We start from the raw sequence: 27313 nt of genomic DNA, 5'->3' as shown, positions 1-27313 counted from the left end.
AATAATCCCATAAAGGGATTATTTTTTCCCTTCCTTACTATGGAAATTCATGGGTTATAATTCTAAGTTGCAGATCTTTTCTTTAATGGTAACTTTTGTTGAAAGATCTCTAACAAGACACCGTTGTTGATTATGTAACATTGATGATATGCTGCTGTGGTTTCTCAGTTCCGTGCCACAAGACAAAAAAATAAAACAATAAATGTTAATTTTTTAAAATGATAATACCTTCTAAATCAACTGCTACCTCTCAGTGTAGATAGAGCTAGATCTCCTGAATGATTATAGTATGAGGAATGACAAGCAATATAAAGCAATATATTATTAAAAATATATAATAAATATATTAAATAAATAAAAATATAATAACAATTTTCTCAAAATTCAAACTTTATAACCTTTGAACGGACAGCCTTTAAGAACAAAACACCCCTTCCCAGATGATGTGCAGTGTAATTAGTCAGAAAGGTGTGGTAATGCCTTTGATTGTGATCAGCCAGTTGGAAGGATTATCAAATCAACAATCTAGCTATTGCTGTTTTGCAAGAAAACTGATCATTCTTAGGAGTGAATATTAATAAGCACTTTTAAAAAAAGGTTAGAACAAAACTAGCTTTGCAAATTATTGCACACTTTCTTGCAAACGCACAGGAGCTAAATCAACAGTTTATCTAATCATTATCAATACAGCATACTTTAATATATCAGATATAAATAATTGTCACTAAAAAATCATGTGCTGCGTGTTCCGATAAATCTATAGAGATCTGCCTTGTTACCTAGCAACTGAGCAAGTAACTGCCATCCTGCAAAAAAACAAAACAAAACAAAATCCTCATTTTTTAGGTAGAAAGGATGTTCAGAAGACTCCACATAAAGATGTTGAGAAGGTCAAAGTATATCTTAAGGTACCACTGCTAACTATTAGAGACATTCATGGCTTACGTTTTGAAATACCATGCAGTAATGAAAATAGTCAATATTTAGATCTATTATTTGAACTGGTCATGAACAACAACGCCCTGCACAGTTTTCGTTTTTTTTTTTTTTTAAGAATCACCATACATCACTAATTTTTTATTTGTACTGTTTCACAGATACAGGATTTCCAACAAGCTCTATGTACAGATTTCTATTCATTGAAAGGGTGATGCTTACTTGTTTAAAATGTAATAAAACTGTTCTGAGTTATTAGTTCACTGTCAGGGATCCCAATTATTCTTACATTTCATATAACAGCTTAATGCATTAAATTTCTATCATTTGGGGGAGTCTGGCTTGCCAGCTAATAAAAGTTCTGTTTTAATTTGGCTAAAAACCTGTATTCCTGGGCTGTCTGTACACAAAATCTCTCTGTAAGAGCACTGGATGATTGTGACAATTATATCATCTGACTTCTTAGGTCTCTAAAATACAGTACAGGGCCAGTCTTCAAGGCCCAGAGTGAAAGCTGTTCCCTCTGGTGTGCAATGCACGTGGCTGGCCATGGCCTGCATGCTGGTGGTCATGGGAGAGAGAAGAAAATGTGTGCCAGCGGCTCTGCAACAAGCAGAGAATGTTCTGTGGGCAGACATGGTGGTGACTGCCAAGGTCTTCACAGTACTTCAAATCCATTGCTTACACTGCACTCCTGTGTTGACAGAATATGTTATGCTTTCATTTATACTTGTGCAGACAGAGACACAATGAAAAACCTCTTCAAATGATTACATGGAATATAAAGAAGCATAATTAAAAACAGAATGAAGTTATAAATTAAGTACTTGGTAGTGAAATCCACTACACTGTTTTCATTGGATTTTACTCATTCTCACATTACTAGGAAACTCATCTTTGATTTGAGAAGTAATCTGCATTAAGTGTGCTAAATAAATCATATTTACTCAAAATCAATAGGAAAGCAGAAAACAATCTGAGTTTGGGGTGTCGGTTTTTGGGGGAAGGCAGCAGTTCACAAACCCTAATGTTTCAGAGAATTGGTTGAAGATAACTGGTTATGTGCCCCGTGTCTTGCTTGAGAAGCATGGAACTGTTTTATCAGGTTCCAGTGCTTTTCTTTTCCACATGTACTTCACATATATCATCTTATTCAATGCTCATGGCTCTGTAACACAGGGAACAGACATACCAGTATTGCCATTTGACTGATGGGAACCGAAGCTAAGAGAGTGACCCATCTGAAGGCCACAGAAGCTGGTCAACAACAGAGCTGGGATTCATGTCCTGATTCCCAGATCAACATCTATCATAACATATTATGCTTTTAGTTTGAATAAAATTATTTCACTTTATAGAGAATAAGCCTGAATTTTGTTCGCTCTATGTACTCTGTCCATAGACAGACAAGTGAATTTAAAAAGTGATGAAGAGATATCATAAAGATTATTGTCCCTGCCCTCAAATAGCTGAGATGCTCATAGGGAATATGACATATGTATGCAAATACCCGAAAACAAGGCACAAAAAACTAGGAGTTCAGAGAAAGGCTGGATTATTTCTAATTGACAGGCTGCAAGGAGAGAGGGGCAGACATGACCTGGAACAAAGGGAAAGATCTGAAACAGCATGAGCAAACACACAAGGGAAGATGTTTGTGGTGATGGGGTCTTAGTCAACCAAAATCTCCATAATTTACTCCTTATACTGGTTAACCTTTTTTATATAACGGTTCATCTTCCCCTGCCTATAAAAAGAGTCTATTTCCATTTGCTTTGGTTAATAAGATTAAAACATTTTTATGTTTCATGATATAAACTGTACAATTTAAGATACATTATGCTGAATTTTAGAGCTAGAGGGAAGATTGGCTTTATAAATGAGGAGCCTGAAGTCCGGAGAGATTTGAGTAGCTGGAAGCTGTGTGACTACAACTTCTTAAAAAAGTAAATATATGCAAAGTGCTTAGAACAGTGCATGTCACATGAAAGGATTATGTGTGTTTGATACTGTTTTTTTTTTATTGTAATTATTACTGCAAGAGTTAGATCTGGAATCTGTTTCCTAATTTCTGGAATAGTGTTCTTTTCACTAAGCATGTTACCTCAAAATACAGCAATTCTTTATAATATACATCTTCTAAGAGCAAAAGCTGTATTTTAATTATAAAACCGATTAAGTAAAAATGTATATATAGAGTCACTCTGAAAACAGAAAAAAATTGAGCCTTATAACTAATAGCTTATAGCCTTTTATTTAAAATCAAATCTTTATCACTTTCAATTATATATAATTGAAGTTATAATAGCTAAAAGCAGCAAGTTTCAATGACCTCTGAAAGGCAACACTTCAGTTACTAGTTACTGTGTAGATCCGGAAGTATAAAATCTCCCATCTTTAAAATGTTCTCAGATCTACATTTCTCACTAAGTCATACCAATCATTAACCTGATAGGTTTATACTGAAAGATTTCAGACATTTGTTATGTTAGGAACAGTTCCCACTGAGCCTAAAGAGTTCATACATGAACACATCTGGATTAGTGCATATTCATCATATGATCCCCCATGTTTATATTCTCTCTCTCTAGTTGATCTAGGTACCACCTATATGCTGAGCATCTCTCCCCTGAGTTTCAGACCAGTAGATCCAACAACCTGCTCGACATTTCCACCCGGATGTCAAGTTTCTCAAACTTAAAAATCTTACAACAGAATTCTTGATTCCTTCCCCTACGCTAGCCCAATCTGCTCCTCACCTACCCAGTTGCTAAGACCAGAAATTTAGGACTCATTCATAGCTCCTTTCCTTCCTTCATCTTTCAAATTAAATCATCAGTAAGACATTTAGGTTCTATCTCCAAAATATAACCCAGAGTCTGATTTAAGATGGAAAATTTAAATTGCCTCACAGAACTTCGCTTCCTAAATAAATACCTAACAAAATGTGAAGAAAACGGTGAACATTAGGAAAACAAAACAAAACAAAAAAACCCAACAGTAGCCAATCAAGGAGAGGCATGTACAGATCAACAAATTTCAAAACCGGTGGCCAAGGAAAGAAACAGAAGATTCTGGAGCAGGATTTAAAAAAAAAAAAAAAAAAAAAAAGGCACAGTGTTGCTTGGCTTTTAATCCTGTTCTCACTACCCAGGGAGGTGAGTCAACAAAATTCTGAAAGTTCTCACTAGTAATCCTAAATTTAGAGAAAAGCAGTCAGTGAATACCCTTTTCTGTTTCTTCTCTCTACTAATGGAAACGTGTGAAATGGGAGAATGGGAGCAAAGGGCTGACTCCATGGAACTGAAGACTCCAGGGCTGCCCACAGTAAGGAGGAAACCCACCACACTGCAGGTTATCTCCAGGGTAGCTACTAGCTCAACTGGAACCCTTTAGTTGAGAAACCCCCCCCAAAAAAGGGCATCCTTGGTATTTCCTACCCTTTCTCTCCCAGTTTGGTGAAAAGACTGATAATGGGGACATTCAGCAAAATATGAGAAAGCACAGCCCAGGAAATCTATAACCAAGATTGCATATGGCTTGAGCTACCTCTCTCTACAATTTCTACCCCACGCTGCAATCTCTTCAGACTTCAGAAAAGTGAAGAGACCCAGGCAGCAAAAAAGGAAGGAAGAAGGAAAGAAGGAAGCAAACTGGTCCCAAGAGAGCTGGGAAGTGATTTAAGAAGTTACTTACACCATGTCTGGGCAGAGTTCCCCAAACACCAGCAAGATGAAGAAAAACAGCATGGTCAATATGCATGGAAGGAGGAAAGAGGAGCTGAAGAGAGGATGAAAAGAAGGAGGGAGGGAGCGAGGAATGGAAGAAAATAAAATGTAAGGGTCACAGCTTAAGGAACTAAATCTAGAAAAACGTTATTTAAAGAAAAAGAAGGAAATCCTCACATAAACTTTCTACTCCAGAAGAACAGTTTCAGTAAAAATTGAAGCTTACTGACAGAAGGGTGAAACAACTGAATGGGATGAAAAGAGACTGTGGACTGAAGGAAACAAACAGGGAACAAAGAGCATCATTTCAGAATGAATCAATAGATGAGAAACATCAGGAAACAGAGGAGACACTTCTGAAAATGGAATTACTGACACAGAAGAAGGGAATTTCATACTCACTGTGAATGCAGATGAAAATAAAAAAAGATTACATTATAAAGAAATAATAAATGTGGAAGAGAGACAAAGATGATCCAAAACAAGGATAATTGATGTCCCTGAAGTAGGTAACAATACAAATAGAACAGCAAGTATATTCAAAGATAGGACAAAGATCAGCAAATTTAAAGAGCACACTGTAATTTTGACTCAAACAGAACATTCAACACCTGGATATATCCTAGCTGTGCTACTGAGCTGTGAAGAGAAAGAAAGAATTTTTAGGGGTCCAGGCAGGAAAAGCAAAGCATCTACAAAGGGTGGTCTCAGACTGTACTGCAGCTGTGAATGCTAGTAAACCAAAATTATAAGGGAGAGAAAGCATAAAACAAGAATGTTATACTCAATATACAAGACACTGAATATCAATATGCAGAATCAATTTAACATATTTAAAATCGGAATATGTAGTTTAAAAAACATAATGATTCCAAGTGTGAGGTTGGGTTTGCAGTAAAGCTACCGAGGCTTAAGTTCCAAGACCCTTCACCTACCTGGGTGATTTGCTTTTTCCGAGGCTACAGGGTATGTGTATGGGGGGGGGGGGTGGTTTCCACAGCAAAGCTTTCATAAAGCTTTTGTACAATTTGTAAAATACACTTTATTTCCTTTTTAAAATTTTTATTATTTATTTATTTTTTTAAAGATTTTATTTATTATTTGAGAGAGAGAGAATGAGATAGAGAGCACGAGAGGGAAGAGGGTCAGAGGGAGAAGCAGACTCCCCGCTGAGCAGGGAGCCCGATGTGGGACTCGATCCCGGGACTCCAGGATCATGACCTGAGCCAAAGGCAGTCGCTTAACCAACTGAGCCACCCAGGTGCCCTAAAATTTTTATTTTTTAAATTTATTTAAGTTTAGTAACTCCTAAAATCATGACTTTGGTAACAAACCAAAGTGTATTAGCACTACCAGTGACTTTGTTCTGTTTGTTTTTTAGTTTTCTATTTTTGAGTATAGTTGACACACAATGTCACGTTAGTTTCAGGATACAACATAGTGAATGAACTTCTCTATACCTTATGCTGGGCTCACCACAAGCGCAGCTACCATCTGTCACCATACAATGCTGTTATAGTATCATTCACTCTATTCCCTGTGTTGTGCCTTTATTCCCGGGACCTACTCATTCCATAACTGGAAGCCTATATCTCCCCCACCCCCACCCATTTTGCCCATCTCCCAACCCCCTTCCCTCTGGTAATCCTCAGTTTGTTCTCTGTATTTATAGGTCTGATTCTGCTTTTTGTTTATTTGTTTGTTTTGTTTTTCAGATTCCACATGAATGAAATATCTTTCTCAGTCTGATTTACTTTACTTAGCATAATACGTTCTAGATCTATCCATGTTGTTGCAAATGACAAGATTTCATCCCTCCTATGGCTGTGTAATATTCCATTGAATTATACTCCATTTTCTTTTTTTTTTAAAGATTTTATTTATTTATTTGAGAGAGAGAATGAGAGATAGCACGAGAGGGAAGAGGGTCAGAGGGAGAAGCAGACTCCCTGCTGAGCAGGGAGCCCGATGTGGGACTCGATCCCGGGACTCCAGGATCATGACCTGAGCCAAAGGCAGTCGCTTAACCAACTGAGCCACCCAGGTGCCCTATACTCCATTTTCTTAAAAAGGAGTCCCAAATTCTCAATTCTCAAGTCCCACAAAATCTCAGTTCACTCCCGCTCAAACCACTTAGCATTTTCCATAACCATTTGTCTTAAGCATAAGGGGAGAACTTTTAGGAAATAATTCTTGTAGTAAAGAGACCTCTGCTTAAAGTTTAAGAATTATTTACTTCTTCTTACCTCCATTTTTTTCTGCTGTTAAATATAAAGAAATTAAATTTTAATGCTTTTTATTTTAAAAGAGCATTTCCAGTATGATTCCATCATTGCCATTGTTATAAAAGTATTTCTTTCTATTCATGCATCCATTTATCATTCCCTTTGCATATATGCATAGAAGGATGCTTGCAATGATTTCAGTCTAATGTTATAAATGGTTATTTCTGGGTGGTGGGGTTTAGGGTAATCTGAAGAGTTTAGTATTTGCTTTGTGTGCACTGCCTAGTTATGGCCACATATCGAAATATCAAAAACAATACAGTGATTATTTTCCTTAAAAATGCCAAGATATTAGCAGATGTTACTTTGGGTGGTGTGAGCTATGGAGAATTATTATTTTCTTCTTTGTATTTTCCTATATTTGTAGAATTTCAAAAAGCTTTTCCCACTATGATAGGGACTTTCCATAACTCTTGACTCTTTCCACATATCTCTTCTTTGTTTATGGCCACAGCCCAGTCCAAATCAGTGTCATTTCTCCCCTGGACTACTTTATTTATTTATTTATGAAGATATATTTATTTATTTATTCGACACAAAGAAAGACAGAGAGAGAGAGACAGAGCACAAGCAAGGGGAGCAGGAGAGGGATAGAGAGAAGGAGACTCCCCGCTGAGCAGGGAGCCTGATGTAGGACTCGATCCCAGGACCTCGAGATCATGACCTGAGCCGAAGGCAGATGCTTAACCGACTGAGCCACCAAGGAGCCCCTCCCCTGAATTACTTTAGTGGTCTTCTACGTGGTCTTTCTGTGTCAGCTCATGCCCTAGTATTATCCAGCCTTCCTAAAACAGCCAGTGGATTCTTTTCAAAGGTACAACAATCACACCGCTGCTTTCCGTTCTCCATTTGCTCCACACTGTTTTTAGAATAAAACACAAACTCTTTGCCACACCTGGGAAGGCTGACCTGCAACCGCACTGGACTACTCCCTGCTGCCCGAACACACTGCTCTTGGTCCCCCAAAGGCTTTTCCACATGCGGTTCCCTTTGCCTGGAACGCTCTTTCCCCAGCATCTCTGCGTGGTGGGTTCCTGCTCACCATCCGGGTCTCTGAGAGGCACTGTCTCCAGGATACCATCTCTGAGCAAATGTTTTCAGGTAGCATCCTTCCCCTCCAGGAAACTCTCAAGCACTTCACCTGCAGTATGGCTTCACAGCACTTATCACTACCTGAGATTATCTTCTCCATTTATTTATTGACTTGTTTTGTGTCACTCCTTCCCAACTATCTGGTCTAGAAAACCAGAACCTTGTCTATTTTGTTCACTAGTATATTTCCTGCCCTAAGCAGGCAGACATTTAATAAATATTTCTAGAAGATAGCAGACATCCAATAAATATTTCTCAAGTGAATGAATACACACAAAGATTGTTTCTAAGCTTTAAAGGAAGGGCTGAATTTGCAAAGCTGTCTTTTAAGTCAGTTGCTTAGAATTCAGAATGCGTGTTCCTTCAAATAAGCTACAGTATAAATGATAATTAAATATCAAAGTTAGCCCACAAAAGTCTACTGGACCCACAGTGGAATAAAATTCTGCATATGTGCAACAAAAATACAAGAAAATCAACACGATGAATTATCACTGGCATAATATACAATTAAAAAGAAATATTTTAACTTATTTAAATATGGACAAATGACAACTATTATTTATCTTTCATGAGGGTGGAGACATTCGTGGGTATTCTGAAGGAGACTTCAGAGCATTTTCAAGGGCTGGAGAGCTTTCTGGTTCTGGTTTTTTATTGCATATAAGCTCACTTAAAAATGTAGAGCTTTTGGCTCCTTTGATAACAGACATATCTTTAGTCACTAGTACCACCCTGAATGCTCATGAGGTGGGTCACTGTTTGTATCAAAAATGTAAAACAGGAAAAACTAGAGTGGTATTCTGGAGGCATTAAGAGAGGGGACCAAGGCAAGGGATGAAGGGGTATGTGTGATCTGAAAGCTACCTGACCTAAGAGCAATGAACGAGAGGAGAGAAAAAGTCAGTGGTGAATGGTTAGGAGATGATGGAGGAAAGAGGTTCTCCCACTAGCCATGAGGAAATTTCATCTTCCCAGACAGTTTTCCTGACCAGAGTACTTTAGGGTGGGTAAAAGAAGGAAGAGCCAGTGTGTAAACAATGTTGGAACTTGGGAGGGACTATATATTTTTAATTTGAAGCTTTGTCCCAAATTTGGTTTGGCAAGAGTTTTTATGACTAATCTACCAGTAGGGTGAAATAAATAGCATCATTCATATCAGGAGTATCAACCAACCCCTGGGAGATGTTTGGGAGGCAATGCCAGACCTTCCATTCTGGAGGGAAAGCTATACTACAAGAAAACAATTGGAACCAATTATTTTTATACTAAGTTGACAGTTAGGACAGAAAAAAAAAATGCATTAAGAGCCAAGAGATACTGCATATGGTCGGCAAGTCTTTTCTGGAGAAGTGAATCATGGAGATAAAGAGAAGCAGCTTATTTTTACACTTACATCTTATATTTCTAGAAAAATAACTACAACATGGTCGTGATTTCTAAACACAGGGACATAAGACTTTTATGAACATCATACAACACAAAACATACCACCTGTTGCAGCTACAACTCTATGCGAGTCACTCTGAAGCCTTAATTAAAACCAAAATCGACCATAAAACTCACAGTTACCAAAAAATTATTCTAATTGACATGTGTTAAAATGAGAGGATGCTCAAAGAGTCTTAAAGTACAATTTTTCTCTTGCCAAGAGTCTTGGTTTTAAAATGGCCACAAAAACCTAACCCTGACCAACGTTAACCCCAGTACCATTTAAACATATGGCCAAGGGGCAGTCAGATGATGCTCGGGGCACCCACTGATTCTACCAGTCCTCCCATGCTCTGCAAAGGCAGCTGTCTGTGGTGACAGAGGTGCCACAGCATGCAAATGTGGGCCTCCAGGAAGATCTCAACGCAATCCTTGATCTTCCAGAGTGTGTCCTTGTGGCTGGTCCTGTGAGGTCAGTAGTTTCCGTTCAGTTTCATTAATTCCAAACCCAAAAGAGATGTATCCATAAAAGTCATTTATAGAACAACTTTGTTTTGAGATTTACCTAAAACTGTACTATCAGGTATTTGGTAACCAAGGGGGATCAGAACATACATTTTTGCTTCTTCCAGTTCAAGTTTTGTTTTGGTCTTCTCTGCATTTCCTCCTGTTCTCATGAGAGAAAACCACCAGTAAACAGTCCCTAAGTCTTTGCTTTGTAAAAATCACAACTAGGAGATATGTGCTAAAGACACAAATTTTTAGGGAATTAATCTAAGTAAGCTAATCTATCCTCACAGTTTTTTAAAGGAAAAAAAATGACTCAGCTTAATCATATTTGACTCAAAAAAAAAAAAAACCCATCTCATGATTGTATGAGGAGAAAGCAGAAATCAGATGAACAAGCATGGTTTTCGTCTCACACTAGAGTTATAAGAAAGGTTAATTTTTACATGAAAATTACATCTACATAAAAATAGATTTCTGGAACAATGCATTATTGACAGTTATGTGGGAAGATAAATGCACTCATGTAAATGTTCTTTCTCAAGCAAATTATTAAATATATTGACAGTATTGTACTTTGAAAACAATCATTTTAAAGAAACCAAATATCAATATAAGTGTAAAGACATCATAGCTAATGTAATCTTTAACTCAAAGAAATACGTATGAAATAATTTTTTTCCAAGGCTTATTGATATACATTGCTATTAAAGTCAATGGTAAACATTTATGCTTTGTTCTTGTCTATTGTCCATGGAAGGAAAAAAATAGGTAGCCAATTGGTAAATCTGGATTCTGTTCACACTTCCATTGTCATGGAGAAATGCTGACACTGGTAGCCTGTGAAAGACCTAGTACTTTGACTACTGGTATTGGCACTTGGAAATCCTAAATCTGAGTTACTGCTCTAAGTCCAAAATATGTAAAAATCAAACATATCTATGGAAATACAAATGTTTTACGCATGACCATTAATGACTTTAATCAAGCAGATCTCCAAATTAATTTTGCTAATTGTTCATTCCTCCCGGGACATTAACTGGCTTGATGGATATTTCTGGGACATATGTTGACACTAGCATCTGGTCAGAAATAGGGACATCAATAAACTCTACCCGGTATCTCTACAGACTCTGCCAGTGCTATAAACACTGATGATACTGAAGCATTTATTTCAATAAAACATTTGGAGAACGTGTCTGCCTTACATTTAGAGAAAGGATAAGCCTGCTTTAAAACCCATGGTACTCAAAAATGCTTACTCAATGAATGATGCAATGAGAATGACTTGATAATAAGCTGGAAAATATCTGCCAACATTTACAATAGAGTAATAACATCACAAATGATTATTGGGAATGCCTTTCCTGCATAATGTACTGTCTACTAGTTTATACTCTATTTGGAACATGTAGAGTGCTTTTAAACAAATACTACTATTTTAAAGAAAGCAAGTCCCTAACATTTCAAACCTACTGTACCATTTCAGTAAATTATTAGCAAGAAATGTATCAGAATTCAATATACGTATACAGAATTGGTTACACCTGCAAACTTTTAGATTGTTAGTAACTGCTCGGCGACTGTCACTTTAAATTGCTGACAAATAAATGCATTGATACAGTTTTGTTAAAAATTCATTACCCCAAAGTATCTTACTTAATACTGCACCATGCTATATTTCAAAATTATTTTAATGGAGATTTGATCTCCCAGTAGAGACAAAACACTTTGTTCTCTGTCTCTGGTTCCCCTTAATAGAACTGTAACAATATATAAGGTTTTTCATTCCTGATACAAGGATGTATAGTCACCCTGCTATCACTGATCAAGGAAAAAATATTGCTTCTACTAAAAATGCCAAAGCGCATCAAGCAAAGTAATTCCAATGCAGTAAAACTGAGTTTGGCAATTAGCAACTGCAGGACAAAGTTCCCATCCTTGAACAAGGAGCTCTAATTCTTCACTGCTTTTCCCCAAAATTGTATCTCCCTTTGCATTCTGAAGCTTTCAAAAAGTCTTTGTAACAATGTTTTTGTATATCACTGTCACTGAGTCTCCTAGGTAGCATGCATCTGTTTTAATTTCATTTATACTAGTTACTCCTTTCTCCACCATTTCAGTCCAGGAGGATCACTGCCATCAACACACCAAGCGTTACTCACGACTGACAGAACAACAGAACGGAACACTTCTGAAGAAGGCTTTACGGTGGAATAAAGCCAGCACAAGTCATTACAGCCTATTTTGTCACAAAGCCATCAACAGTATGGACTCAAATAACCCAGACACCACTGGCATCTCCTTGCCTAAGCTCATTTGCGGAGTACAAAGAACACACAGGTTTCGAAGCAACCTCTGAGACGTTTCCTAATATTCTTTCGTCTTTTCCCTTCTGGCTCTAAACTTCAACAGGAATCTACCCTATTGTAAAGACTCTCAGAAGAGAATTGCAGACTCCCTTAGTAGCTTGGGTCAACGTTCAGAAAAGTCTTCAGTTGTACCTAAATTCCTCATGTAGCCCTTCCAACACTATTTCTTCTAATTCTGTCTTTCCAGATGCAAGAGCCCATATAGCAAGTATACTAATATAAGTATCTAAGAGTCATTAAAGACCTCAAAGTTCTTATGCATCCATTCTACAGATACAACATATTGGGTATATATATGCAGCACGGGGACTGAATTTTTAGTCTTCTAAAACTAACATCTCAGTCACTTGGAGAGGAGAAATGATAACTGCAGTGAGTACTAGCCTTCCTGGTCAATCTCTGAAAATGCAAAGCCTTCCTGAGCTGCCTATTTGTTTTAGGGGCTTATGTTTGCAGACAGCTGGTATTCTTGGAGAGAAAAGAAACAACTAACCAACCAACCAAACCAAACTAACCAACCAACCAAACAAACAAAAACACGCGGCAGTGGCAGTATCCTTACAAAAACAAGTCCTTGTTTCGCTTTGGCAAGTTTTAGCCTGGAGTAAAATTACATCCAAGTTACAACCACGGAAATTGGGATTTCAATAGAAATGCTGACCCGACCTTCACGAAAGCAGCAAATTGCAGTCTCTGCTGCTGTTACTGCTCTCCAAGGCGTTCCATTGGAAGGTCCACGTCCACGTCCACGTCCACGTCCACGTCCCCCTCCGATTAATCAACGTATAAAAAACACGAGGAGAGAGGGCACGCTCAAAACCAACCCTTCCAGGGTCTATTCTTCCTGCTACTCCTCAAAGGTGATTCAAAGCGCACCTGGAAATTGCATGGGTTGTCCTGGCTTTTTAATTTTGAAAACAAATGACCTTTGGAAAATATATACTCGTGAAAGTCAAACCATTTGGAGAGACCTCCAGTAATTTACCGCTTCAAACTCCTCGCAACCGCGAAGATGAGGAAAGGGAAAATGTGCCCAACCCGGGGGGTGGGAGGTGGGGGAAAACCAATAACCAAACCACGTTTAAAAAAAAAAAAAAAAAAAAGCCCGCACAGTAGAGACCGCTAGCCTGGGCTGCAACAAATGCCCCGGCAAACCTTCCCGCAGCCTTCCCGGATTTTCCGACCCAGCTTCCTTTTTCCTTTCCTGCCCCAGCTACCGCTCCACTTCTCGCAACCGCATCTTGGCGAGCAGGGGCCGTGGGCAGCGGGGGGAAGCTGTGCCCCGCGCCGCCAGCTGCCACCCCGCTACTCACCCGAGCCGGTCGGCACTAGGGACGGCAGCGGCCGCGGGCTGATTGCGAGCCGGGATCCGCGAGGGCTGGCGGGCTCTGGCCCCCGTGGACGCGGACATGTGGCTGGAACCTCCGCTCCCCTAGCCGTTGCCTCTGAGCATCTTTCTGGGCGCCCCCAGCGAAAGCGAGCGGCGAGGCGAGGGCGAGCGCGCCGAGGAGGGGCGGGAGAGGCGCCGAGCCTGGCCGCGCCGCGCCGCGCTGCGCCGAGCGCCGGGCTCTCCCCGCCAGCTCCCCGGGCCCGCGCGCGCGCGCGCCCCACGCCGCGCCCCCAACCCCGCCGCGCGCCCTCGCACGCGCCCGACCCCACGCGGCGCGCGCCAGCCCCGGCGGCGGCGGCGGCGGCGGCGGCGGCGGCGGCGGCGGCGGCGGCGCGTCCTCCCCCGAGTGCCGTCTCCAGGGCTGCTGGCGGCGCTCTCCATTGTTCTGCTGCGGCTTCCCGGGGGCGGGCGGCTGGGGCGGTGGGAGGTGTCGGCTTAGTTGTCGGGGAGGGCTTACCACTCAGCCAGACCCTAACTGCGAGAGCGACGCGGGCCCGGGCGCGGCGCGCGGGGGCTGCAGAACGCCTAGCACCGCGGGCTGCTGGCGCGCGGGGGCTTCCTCCTCCCGCACTCGCTCCTGCTCGGCGCCCGGCGCATCCTGTGTTACTATGGATATTCTCTTTCTTCGCCGCCTCCTCCTAGCGCTCCGAGAGGCCGCCGCAGCGGCGGCAGCCAGGCAGCTCCGCAGGCGCCCAGGTGACCAGCTTGGCAGCGGCAGCAGCGGTAGCAGCAGCCGCCACCGCCGCCGTCACTGCCGTCGCAGCCGCTGGGGGGAAGGGGAGGGGGAAGAGGGGGAGAAAGAAGGTCCCACTTTACTCCCGAGGCCACCTAGGGTTTGCTCCCACCAACCGAGCTGCTACGAGTTCACGACGCTGGAGAGGCCACCGCCATCCTCCACTTGAGTGGACTGGTGGCACCACCCGAGCGACTAGCGTTCCAGCGGTTCTCTGAGAGGAACGATCAGCCCCCAGGAGAACCAGAGGGCCACGGTTAGGTTAACATTTTTAGTTAAGATTTTGGTACGGTTCAAACACACCCTTCATCCCTGCCCCCGGTTTCCACCAAAGTTACCATTGTACTACTACGAACAGTTGTATAAATTTATTCTCTTCAAAATCATGCCAATTAAATGAGGGGCACCTGACCTCAAATGACAAGGCCTTTCACCCACTCTTAAAAATCCCAATAGTTCTTCCTTGCCATGGATAAATAAAAATAATGTGTGGTTTACAGACTGCTTACTTCCATAACGTTTGAATGAACATAGCTGGCAACCCACGCACTTCAGTTCTTTGGTGTTTCAACGTTCCGTCCAAAAGTGTGAGTTGCCCACTTAGTCTGGGATAAGAACCGCAGATTCCCACAAAGGATACCCATCGTCTGAAAACAAGGTAACAGCACCCAACCTGTCTGTGAAAAATAGTTTGGAATGAGATACTTCAAATAGTTAAGAAAATGTACAACATTCCGATGAACTACAACAGTACTAATCAGTCTGTTTCTCAGGGTACTTTCAGTTTCTAAACTTTAAGAGTGCACATTTATTGTTTTAAGACCAAAGAAAATAAAGATTTTGATCAACTGCAAATGTCAGGCACTAAAATAGAAATGTGAATCAGTTTTTAAATACTATGCAACATTTACTGAGCACTTATAATTTGCCAGGCGTCTGTAAATTATCTCATTTAATTCTCAGAACCCTATGAGGTAAGTTTTATTATTATCCCCACTTTACAGATGAAAAATAAAAGGCTTAGATCTGCGGCTCATAGTTATGGGACAGCATTCATTTCCTTAAACAAGAAACATGAAATGTCCACTGTTTTGTCTATTTTCATGTCATTGTGTGCTTTTGTGAGATTCAGGTTAATAGTATATTCTGAAGCCATCCCTTTAGCAAGAGCCAGGGCCAGGATATACGCCCAGGCCTGTGAGGCCCGAGAGTGTGAGCACTTAACCATATACAAATGATTTCTCCTTTACAGAAGGAGTTCGTGAAGCTCTTTGATTTTACATCTTACATATATAGAAAGAGAAACAGATTGGACATGATCTGCCTTCTTGACTGGGGCATGTTTGCATCTCTCTGGTTTTTTTGAGATCAGCAAGCTTTCAATGGGCTTAGGAGTCAGGCTATTTAGTTCTATTTCTCACTGTGCAACCGAACACATGAGACTTGGGGTGGGATAGGTGTTTTCTTGGTTTTCCAATCCTGTGAATGACTGAAGAATGACATTCCTCAGGGCATCATTCTCTTCTGGACATTGTTCTCCAGCAACAATATTGGGCTCTGTCCAAAAGATGCCCTTTGTTAGCAAGGAACTACAGGCTCTTTAGAAAGGAGGTGTGCTCTCATTTTTGTATCATCAAGTCTTCTGCACTCTAGAGTCATTTGGGACCTATAGGCCTTTTTGTGTCTGTGCCACCTCTAGAGAATGATAGAAATCGAATTCTCTGTCAGCATTTGTGCTTGGCTAGTGAAAACTTGAGGGAGAGGGGAGGAAGAGTTGCTGTCCATGGTAGCTGGCACTGATGCTCCATTCAGCATGATCAGCTCATATATTAAATACTAAAGACCTGGAAATTAACTTCATCCCGGCACTAATGGAATTTGGCAATAACATCTAGGTATGCATATTAAAATATAAAGGTTTTATCAGTGTAGTCTCCTACTGGTTTGGGTAAAAAACATTAATCCGCAAAAGAATGACTTTTTACTCTCTGGCACTAAAATAGCCCCTACTTATAGTTGAAATTTTAGACATTTTAATGCTCTAGGACAGCATAAAGAATATAAGAGATTATCTTCTGAAACCCTCTCATATTGTAGAAAAGGAAATTGATGCCAAGAATGGTTAAGTCACTTGCCTAATGACCTACCCTAACTAGAGACAGGAGCAAAACCATGAATTCTTGCCACTTGGTCAGACACTTAGCATGATATTATGGTGCCCCAGGATACTCAATGCCAGACTTATTTCTTCCTTCAGTAATTTTATATTTTTGCTAAAAGTCAGTTAATTTCTAATTTATATTATTTAAAATATGAACTATAGCCTCGTGTTCATTTACTTGGGGAATCCACATTTTGTTTTTAGTACACTGGTTATATTAAGTAATATACTGTTCCTTGAAAAATGAAACAATTTAGAAAAAACTCTTATAGCACCAACTCCCAACTTCCCTATATCCCAGTGAAAAGTAAAGCATCCATTCCAAGTCATCAAGAATGCAACCTTCTCTAACATAAACTACTTACTTAAGAACAGCAATTTGATATCAGAAGGGACTAACATTTGGAATTCCCCAATCTCCTGTATTCTTTCTTTGCATTAAAAAAAATTATCCAGAAGACTATGTTGAATATTTTAGTCTCGCAAAGTCTGAAGATGACGGTAAGTTCTCAAAGAGATATGTAAAACACTAATATGAGTCCCTTTGTATAAATTTAGAGGAATAGAATTTGTTTTGATGTAGTATTTTGCAGTAGTTAATTAAGCTCCCAATTTTGGAATCAGACCTATGGGTTCAAGTAATGGCAATTTCACTTAATAGCTTTGTAATCTTGAGTATGTTACTTAAGTTTTTCGAGCCTTATCTTTCCACCTTGTAAAACTGTTATATGGTAATATACCATATATGTTATATTGGATAATGTGATATGATAATATATGATAATATATTAGATATTGGTTTATGATAATAATGGAAATTACTTCATAGAGCTGTAGTTAGGAGAAAAGGAGATTACACATGTGTGGTGCTCTTTTTTGATGTGCCAGTTTGGCTAGGTTATAGTCCCCATTTACTTAATCAAACACAATCTAGGTGTTGCTGTGAAAGTATTTTGTAGATGTGATTAAAGTCTGTAATCAGTTGACTTTAAGAGAGATTATTCTAGATAATCTGATCGATTCAATCAGTTAAAAGGCCTTAGGAGCAGAGATAAGGCTTCCCTGAAGAAAAAGCAGCTCTGTCTGTGAATGGCAAATTCAGCCCCTGCCTTAGAGTTTCAGCCTGCCCTTCCTGATGGCCTACCCTACAGATTTCAGACTACCTAGCCAGTTCCCACAATTACATAGGCCAATTTCCTGCAATAAATCTGGTGTATATCTACCATGGTTCTATTTCTCTGATTGAGCCCTAACTTACTTTATAAAGTACTAACTGTAGTATCTGGCACATAATGACCCCCCCACCAATGTTAGCTCAAGTGTTTTTGGCAAAACTTTTTTTGTATACCTGCCACATTCACAGTATCAAGGTATGCACCTTGATAAAAATGTCTGAGTTCTGAAATAGAATAGAGATAGATGCCTATTGCCTTCAATGATAGCAACCTCAACCAGGAAAGGATTCAATGTTTTAGTAAAATTTCCAGGAAAGCAAAGGAAATGAGCCAACCAGTGTTGATTTTTTTATCTGGAGCTATGTAGTGGAATCATGCAAATCTAGTATGATGACCGCTTCCTGAGTTAGGAAGACAATGAATAAAAAGGTAGGCTCTCCTCTCTCAATAGATCCAGATGGATCTATTGGATCTCCCTGAAACTAGGGAGATCAGTTTTCATGGATCAACATGTAATTCCATGATGTAATACAAATTTATTTATGACTGTTGGTCTTAAGCCAACTAGAATTATATATTTAAGAGAACTGCCTTGAGATTCTTGGAGGAAGAAATCCTCTCATACTTAAAAATATTAAAGGAAAAGATCTTTCTTGTTTCAATGTTAGCTTAATATCCTACATTATTTATCTCACAGCTTTTAATTTGTTTTGAGCATTTCTGAGCAAAGAAAAAATACTTTAAAATTATTTAAAAGCAGGCATGGCACAAACCTACTTACACAGAAGCTGCCTCTGTCCTTCAGAATTATAATGCCAGGCATATAAAACTTAAAGCTGGAAATATCTCAGGTCAGTAAACAAAGTCCAGGGAGGAATTCTCTGATATAAATAGGATTAAAAGGTGATGAGATAGTAAGAGAGAGGGAGAACCTTTTGACTTTCTATCAAAGCTCTGATAACTTAGATTCCATTTAGCGAATGCTTGTTTTAAGTCTTGTATTTGTATGTGTATTCACTAGACAGAGCTGTCCCATGATCCTTTATACCACATGAATGATTTTTTTTAAAGGTAGTGACATAAAAGTACTTCTCATTATATCAAGATTTACTGACTGCCTGTGATGTCAAACTTGAGTTGGGAGCTGAGGGGTAGGAAGGTAGATTACCGATGGACTCTAACTTTGTGGAACCCTTTCTCTGAGTAACTCCAGTTTATCCTTATGGATTTCAACTAATATGTAACTTATTCCAGGAAAATTTTTATACATCTCTGCACTGGCATAGGCAAAATTCTTTTGCTCTCACAGTAACTTTGCTTTCCCTAATATAGCATTTATTATTATTCTTTTTGGTAATTATTTAGTTATGGGTCTCCCTATAAGACTGCATGAAGTCAGGGACCCTGCTTATGTGATCCTCTATTTATGTTTACCTTCTGACCCCAAACAGGCATTAGGAAAATATTTGTCAAACAAGTGAAAGAAAGCTTGGGACATGTCGAATTTTAGTTGTTCTCCACATAGACACATGCAGAAAGCAAAAGGAATATAAATCTGAAGCTCAGGAGAGAGGTGAGGACAAGAGCTATGGATTTGCTATCTGCTGATTTCCTGATAGTTAGATGGCTTGGGAGTGGGATGCCATCAACTAGACCTACATGTAGAATTATCAAAGAACTTTGGACAGCACCCACATTTTCCAGTTTATACTGAGGGATGAAGCATGACCCATTGCTAGGCTAGAAAAATTTTAGAAAACTCCACCCTCAAATAAATCTTTTTAATTATGTGAACAAGTTTCTAATAAAAAGACACTTCAGAACTAAGCTATGTAAAAGATATGAATATGGACTTATAATCATGATATGGTGGAACCTTACCTTTCAACATGTAGAAAGCAGGCTGTTGAATTTTGAAAAACCAAAGTTGGTGTGTGTAGATAGAGAGCTTGGGACATAAGCCAGAGAGACAGACCCTGTGTACTGGGGAAGAAACAGGATCATGAAGTTCTATAAAAGGTAGGCATCAGGGAAGGCTCAGAGTAGTGAACGGGTATCTGTGGCTATTGGTGGGGTATGTCTACCAGAGAGGCAGGACAATTCTCCCTTATACTCAGGGTTTCCTTGACATTAATGAGATAAATAAGGTATAGGTTGACTTCCACTGCTTAGAGATCTTATTATTTTTATTGCATGATCATACTTTTGCTGTGGAAAAATTCCTTTATTTGGATAGCAAATTTAAAACAATTCATAGACTGCCTATTAACCATGGGCATATTTACTACCAAGCTAACACAACCCAGAATGAGCAGAAGGGATTTACACTTTTTCCTGAAGGCAAGCAGGCTTGGAATCCAGGGGGAATGAATGTAAACACAGAGGCCATCTGCCAGGAATGTTCTGCCCCAGTCTTCTGAATTAAGACCTAGGGACTTCTTTTGGATGTTAACTACATTCAAGGCCTGAGCCACACACAGCTCCACTGAGCCATAGCTAAGACATTTGCTTGCAGCTTTTGCTTACAACCAGCCCCTGGAAATCAGTTCTAGCCTCACAACACAGGTGTTAAGTACTTCATCCCTCTAACACCTTTAACCAACAGAGCAGCTGTGCTCAACACTTGCAGCAAGGTTAGCCATGAGAGGGCAATGCTCCAGTAACCTGATCTGGATGTCTGTTTTACTAAGTGGGCATACATTCCGGACTTCCCAGGGCAACCCTCTTTAAGTGAGTCAGACAGACCATTTTGATTCAGAATTTTGATTTTTGATTCAAATTTTGATTCAGAAGAATATGGTTTATAGCACATTGGAGATTATACTTGGGGTCCTCAAGGAGGTAGTTCAATGTATAGAAAAAGGCCATGGGCTCAGACCTGGATTCAAATGTGACTCTATCATTTATTAGCTGTAGACCCTGAGAAGTTACTTAATCTTGCTGCACTTCAGTTTCTGCCTCTGTGAAATACGGATAATTGTGCTTTAAGGGTTAAATGAGTGCACCCATATAAAAATCTAGCATGCTACCTGTTGCACAATAATTATTCAACTAGAAGTTCACCCTAGGATTAATTCATAGGTCTTTAGAATCAAGAGGCTACTCCAACTTACCAACTCAACTAAGTAACAAAGCTCCTTTCCGTAGTACCTTCTAGTGTGCTCATCAGCTGTATAAGTGAGGAACAGCTCATGCCCCTGGGAGTGGACAGAACCTTTTTCTAATGTAGACTCATAAAAAAGAGTTTGTTTGTTTGTTTGTTTTTCCTCCACAGGATTTTATGTAGGACAAGATAGCCTATCATTTGATGGTAATTATGTATATCATTATGCTAATTCTTCAGCAGTGTCTATTAAGGCTGTTAACATATACTAGAGGGGCAAAGGGAGAAAGAATTACATATAAATATTGGAAAATAATTTTGGATTGGAATAACAATCTTAGGATAGGAAGTTGTGGTTGATGCCCACTGTTTTTCTTGCTCAACACCCAGTCCCTTCTATTTCTGTTAGCAATTGTCTGATTTTTCACTGGAGACCCACTCCTTCAGCCCTCAGCCATGAAATCCTAGAAAATCCTAGAAGAGCTGACCACAGAGTGGACCCATGATCCACTGGCCAGTCAAAGGATTTTGTCACTCAGTCACAGGGGATCTTTCAGGGTAGTTTAGGACCAGGATTCTGCTGGAATACTGGGAAAGAGAAGCTCTCTTTTCATTGAGGTTTCTAAGTTGGGGACACTGAACTTGTTAGTGTGCTGGGCTTAATGCCTGCAGCTTCCAGGGGCCATCACGTGGAGAGGGTCTGCCTAAGGGTAAAGCCAGCGTAGAGGAAAGCAGAGCAGCGACATGGAGTGAGAGACTGAGTGATTCCAGGGATAGCTTTCAAGGCTTCTTCAGTTCTGCCTAAAAGAAACCTCTCCATTTTATCAATATGAGCCACTAAATTCCTTGTTTTGCTTCAGGCATTTTGAGTTCATTTTCTGACACTTGTAACTGAAAGTGTCCTGACTTATTCAGAAGGGAACTTAAATGCAATTAATGCTGTTTCAATCTCCTCTACAACTTCTAATGAACAGTCACTCAACAAAGACTTAGACTCTTCCAGTGCTAGGGAGTTCATTACCAGCTGAAGAAGCGTATCCCATCTTTGGGGCTTTTACTGCTACAAAAGACTTTCTTACACTGAGCCAAATCCTCTTTTCTGACAGTTTTGTGTCTTACCATTTATTTTGTACCCACCAGGGGCCAGGGGCCATGTGTTATGTTATGCTAATAAATGCAAATTTATTATCTCATTTAATTCTCAAAACATTATGATACAAAAATTATTTTGAAAGCCACTGCAGAAACCCAGATGAGAAATGATATTGGACTGAATGAAGTACAGGCTGTGGAGGTGGGGGTGAAGAGGATGAGGGTGGACCAGAGATAAAAAGGTGAAGCATCTCCGTGACTTGGTGATTGAATGGAGGTTGAAGGCAAGAAAGAAAATGGAGTCTAGAATGACCTCCAGAAATTAGACAGATGGTGAAAAAATAGGGAGGACAACGTGGGTGGGAAAAGATGAAGGTTCTGCTAGTTGTCTCAACAGGTGCAATAAAACAATGGGGTCAATGACCGGGGGCACATGACAGTTCTATACTTTTTAAAATATTTTAATGGAATCAGTTTTAAAGAACAGAATTTGATGCACAACAAAAGCAAATATTTTAAAAGTATATGCAATTTTTTGCATAACCCTTTATCACATCATTGCATGTCTGAATAACATGCTTATGTTCAGCCCTCAAGATTGGTTTCTCTCTTGTCTTCTCCTGCCAACACCCTGGGAGGCAGAGGAAGGGAGCTAGAGAACTCAGCATGAGGATGCAGCAGAGTTTGCCTGAGCCTCAGGGCACAGGATTCCGACTTTGAGGTCCAGGATCCAAAAGAAGTGCATATCTGTGGAAGATGTTTCTGAGAATACAAAGAGATATGAAAGGAGAAAGCATATTTCTTGTGTCCCTACTCTGGTTACATAGATAGATAGATAGATAGATAGATAGATAGATAGATAGATAGATAGATAGATAGATAGATGATAGATAGATAGATAGATTTTTTTTAAGTAATCTTTACATCCAATGTGAGGCTCAAACTCACAAGCCTGAGATCAAGAAGAGTACAATGTTCTATTGACTGAGCCAGCCAGGTGCCTGATCTTGTGTACCTACCAAGCACCACGCCTTTATATGCACTACCTCAACAATGCTGGAGGGTCTTTGTTATTACTTTAGCACCATCTTTTTTCCAGATGAAGAAATTGTGAAGGCTCTGAGAGACTAAGTAATTTTTCCAAGATCAAACAGCACTAGAATTAAATCCAGAATGTATGGCTCTGAGATCCATGATTTTTCATTATGCCATGATGTTTCCTTAATTAACAAACAGGTATAAGAGTTTTTTAAAAAATATTTATTTATTTATTTGAGAGAGGTGGAGGGGAGAGGGAGAGAAACAATCTTAAGCAGACCGCACCCTGTGGGGAGCCCAGCGAAGGCTCAATCCCATGACCCTGAGATCAGGGCCTGAGCCAAAATCAAGAGTCAGACGCGTAACAGCTGAGCCACCCAGGTGCCCCAAGATATTTTTTAGTTGACAAAATATATTTACACACTACTTTAATTAATCCTTGAAACAATAACCCGGAGGTTGGTATTACTAATATTGCTTTTATTTGATAGATGAGGCAGCGGAGTCCCTGAGAGGTCCAATGACTTGGTCAAGATCACACAGCTAGTAAGTAGCATAACCATGGCTAGGATTCAAAATTCCTACCTCCCAGTCTCATGTCTTCTCCCATGACACTACAGCTGCTGCATCAGGCAAGCTGCTATGAAGGGGGGCTTTGTCAGAACAGTGACTGATAGCAGCTTTGCTCTAAAACATTCTCCCTCGCAGAGCAATGCCCAGCCTGACACTTGGGGATGGTGTCTGCTGCCCCCCTCACTGGCTCACAAGAGAAAGACCCTGGGGAAAGAAAGAACAGAGGCTCCCTCAAGTTTCTGATGGGGGCAGGGAGAACCTATAGCTACTCCCTTTCTATTGAGCACTAGGGTGGGGTCTGTAGTTCTGCACTGGGAAAAGCCACACTTCAGGACCTATGGGATGAGTCAGTGTACCCCTGGGGCAGAAATGGCTGTCTGGGTAGAAGTAATGTGGGAAGCCACATTAACTCTTTCAGGACATTAGGCTATCATTTGGTAAATCACTACTTTGCTCTAAATGGGTCCCTGGTGGGTATGGAGGATAAGAATGTTCTAATTGGCGTTTTCTCCACTTTCTCTCAGCTGCTTTTTCTAATTATGATGTAGACCAAGAAGCTGCTTAATAACTGCTTTATTCTGAATCATTGGATGCTTTTATAAATATCAAAAATGCCCCCGCAGATCTGCTATATTGAAACATATGGAACTAAATCTATGCGTAAGGAGTGAGAGTGTCAGGTCTGCAGCCTAGTACCCATAAAACCAAGGAGTGACCAAGGCAGTGGGACATCCCTGAGTTTGAAAATCTGAGTTAATGGAAAGTGTGTGACAGAGAACCCCATGTCAGGCCTGGGGTGGTGGGTGGCAGGAAGCAGATGCTGAGGGGAGTTCCAGGGTAGGAGTTACTTTTTCCTACTTAGGGGAGGATCCATAATTCTGATCTGTGGAGGAATTGGGGTCTCTGCCTTGACACATCTATTACAAGGGAGATTTCTGGGGAGTGCAAGGATGTTCCCTGGAAACTTGGTTTCACCTTATCACTCAGAAGGATCCGGAAACATTTCTTCCTCCCTGGGAAAAAAACAAATGTATTAGGGCTCACTTTTGCTCTTACAAATCTGGGTTACTAAGTAAATGTCCAACAGAATTGCTAGGACCTAATACTATTTTTGCATAGTAGTTATTACAGCAATGATACTTTACATTTATACAGCATTAAAAGTTTTTAAAGCACTTGCATATTCATTGTTGATCAGGGCTGGCCTCACGGACATGTGACTAATGCTATCCCACAGGGCCTGGCTCTTAGAAGGCCCCTGCAGGGCGCCTGGGTGGCTCAGTTGGTTAAGCCACTGCCTTCGGCTCAGGTCATGATCCTGGAGTCTCAGGATCGAGTCCCGCATCGGGAGCCTGCTTCTCCCTCTGACCCTACCCCCTCTTGTGCTCTCTCTCTCTCTCTCACTCTCTCTCTCAAACAAATAAAATTAAAAAAAAAAAAAAAAGAAGGCCCCTGCAGTTGGTTCAATGCTCTGCAGTGGTGGTCTTGTCATTCCAAATACTTTTAACTTCGAATTTGTGTTTTGTAAGTGAAGTCTGATGGGACTATGGACCATGTGTTGTAGGGCTTAGAACCTCAGCTTACATGAGGTCCTGCTTCCTGGGATGAGTTTTTGGCTGTCTGCTCCCTACCTCCTTCTACCTAGGGTGCTGCCTGCTGATTCCCTCTCTGGCTCACCCCACAACCACCATTGCTCTTTGCCCGCGGCCGGAGGGGGCGGTGGTTAGGAGTCAGGTGGCATTGATGGGGCTAGGGAGGGGCTGGCCTTCTTCCAGCCCTTACCTTTCTTCTCCCCCTAGTGGTGGTGGGTAGTCTTGGTGTGGAGGGTCACCCACCCTGCAGCATTTGGGATAGGCAAGGCAACAGCTATCCTTGCCTTGAGCTGCAATTCATGGTGTGTTTGGTGGGCAACATGGTGGGTGACTTGGCAGGGGCCTCTCGTTCACATCCAACTCAAATATCAAGCACATACTAGCCTAGAGACTGTTATCCCTTGCGGGAGGGGGGGTCACTCATCTGCCATAGGTTGGGGTGGTGGGCCTGTGGAATGCAGAGGCTGACTTCCCTACCCCTAGCCAGGCTTCACATTTTGCTTTTGTACTGGGTCCTGCAAACTATGTAGCCAAACCTGTCCGTTGACGTTCATTATGCTACCATCAAGCTAGATAGGACAAGGGTGTTGCTACTATTGTGTCCACTGCCATTATTAGTTCTGTTACTGGAGGCCACCATTCCTTCTCTGTGACTTGCGCTGGGCAAGCACTTAATGGTATGCTACCTTATTTAGTCCTCACAACAAATGTATGGGAGGGAAAGGGCTTATACATTGGGGTGGTCCTCAACTTCTCAGTTTTCGTTTTCTCATCGTAAAACTGATACAATACTACCTTCACAAGGATATTATGAGAATGGAATAAGATGGTGTGTGTATAGAGAGATATACGGAGAAAATTGTATTCACCTGCATTACTCTAGCACTGCGTTTGTTTGGAAGAAAAAGTTGATAAGCTCTGTGAAGAAAAGGGTGAAACCTCTCCACAGATGTACTCAGGTAACTCAAGAAGGTTTCTTAACTTCTGCACTTAATGACAAGGAGAGGAATTTGCATTGTTCGCAGGAGAAAGGTGGTAAAGAAAGAGGAGTCACTGAGGGCAAAGGCTTTGTTGGGGAAGAGTGACAATATGCCATTTAGAATTGGAAATATTGAATGAGGCTTTAAATTGTGTTGGGTTTATGCTGTAAACACCCCCACCTTCCCATCATCTGAAATCTTCAGTATGGACTAAGTAACTGACTAATGCTTTTGTGTGTGATTAGATTAACAGGGCGAGGGTCTCAAAGAGGTATCGAGGTTCGCATCCATGTTGGCACAAATGAAAATAACATGTGTGGACGCATTTGCCAGATGAGTATAGAGCTGGTGCTGGGTTATAACATTATTCTTTGATTGTTTCCTCTGGATGATTTCACTTTTTGTTCAGGCCATGTACTTTGGGGGGGGGTGCATAACAGTAGCTATGTATATTTTCTTTAGTTTATATTTTCCCATGAGCTCCACCACCAGGCTCTGCACACAGTAGACATTCAAATGTTGAGGGCTGATCAGTGTGAGTAGTAACTGCTAAGGGAAAGAATCTAATAGGACCTAGTGTAATCATTTCAACAACCTTTTGATGTAGGAATTGGTCTTTGCAGTTTACAGATGAGGTATCTGAGGCTCAGAGAGGCCAAGAAACTACAACTATGAAGTGGCAAAGCCGAGATATAATTCCAAGCCTCTGGTCAATGAAACCTTAGCAGACTATCTAGAGTTTCAGTGTCATATAAACCAAACATTACACATTGTATATATTTTAAAACCCCACTGAAATCAGAAGAAGAAGATGAATTGATTTTAAAAACATTCCTAACAAATAAAAAGTAGAAAAAGGGAGGAAGAACAAGAACATAAGAACAAAAAACACATGGCATAACTTAGTTATCCCTTAGATAATTGTAGAGTTGTACTGACATTACTCATTGTACTGTAATGACACCAAAAAAGAAAAATGGGCCAGGTAGATGCAACATTTGTGCAAGAAAAGCTGCCTCAAATGTGTCTGGAAGCATGGTTCTTCCTCCAGCCAAGTCAAGTCCAAAGGAGCACCTGAATAATTGGCTACAGTTACCCTTTAAGCAAGTGCCAGTTCTCTCTGCT

At 40.6% G+C, this 27313-nt stretch overlaps 1 protein-coding gene across 26 annotated transcripts in view; it reads right to left on the bottom strand.

Moving 5' to 3' along the window:
• The window catches only part of ANKS1B (ankyrin repeat and sterile alpha motif domain containing 1B), a 1105044-nt gene that overhangs the window by 136527 nt on the left and 941204 nt on the right, over positions 1 to 27313 (bottom strand). For 2 of the 26 annotated variants that reach the window (XM_027592203.2, XM_027592206.2), the window contains exon 1: positions 13665 to 13916. The exons of 22 other annotated variants lie outside the window; for them this stretch is intronic. The gene's annotated coding sequence lies outside the window, so the exon portion shown is untranslated. Of the gene's footprint in view, positions 1 to 13017; positions 13037 to 13664; positions 13917 to 14198; positions 14234 to 27313 lie in introns of those variants that run through there. 2 more of the 26 variants (XM_027592204.1, XM_027592205.1) reach the window with 2 other exon arrangements.

The sequence above is a fragment of the Zalophus californianus genome, chromosome 9, assembly GCF_009762305.2.
Source record: "Zalophus californianus isolate mZalCal1 chromosome 9, mZalCal1.pri.v2, whole genome shotgun sequence".
In the NCBI taxonomy this organism is placed as follows: Eukaryota; Metazoa; Chordata; class Mammalia; order Carnivora; family Otariidae; genus Zalophus; species Zalophus californianus.
This window is presented reverse-complemented; position numbering and strand designations above follow the sequence as displayed.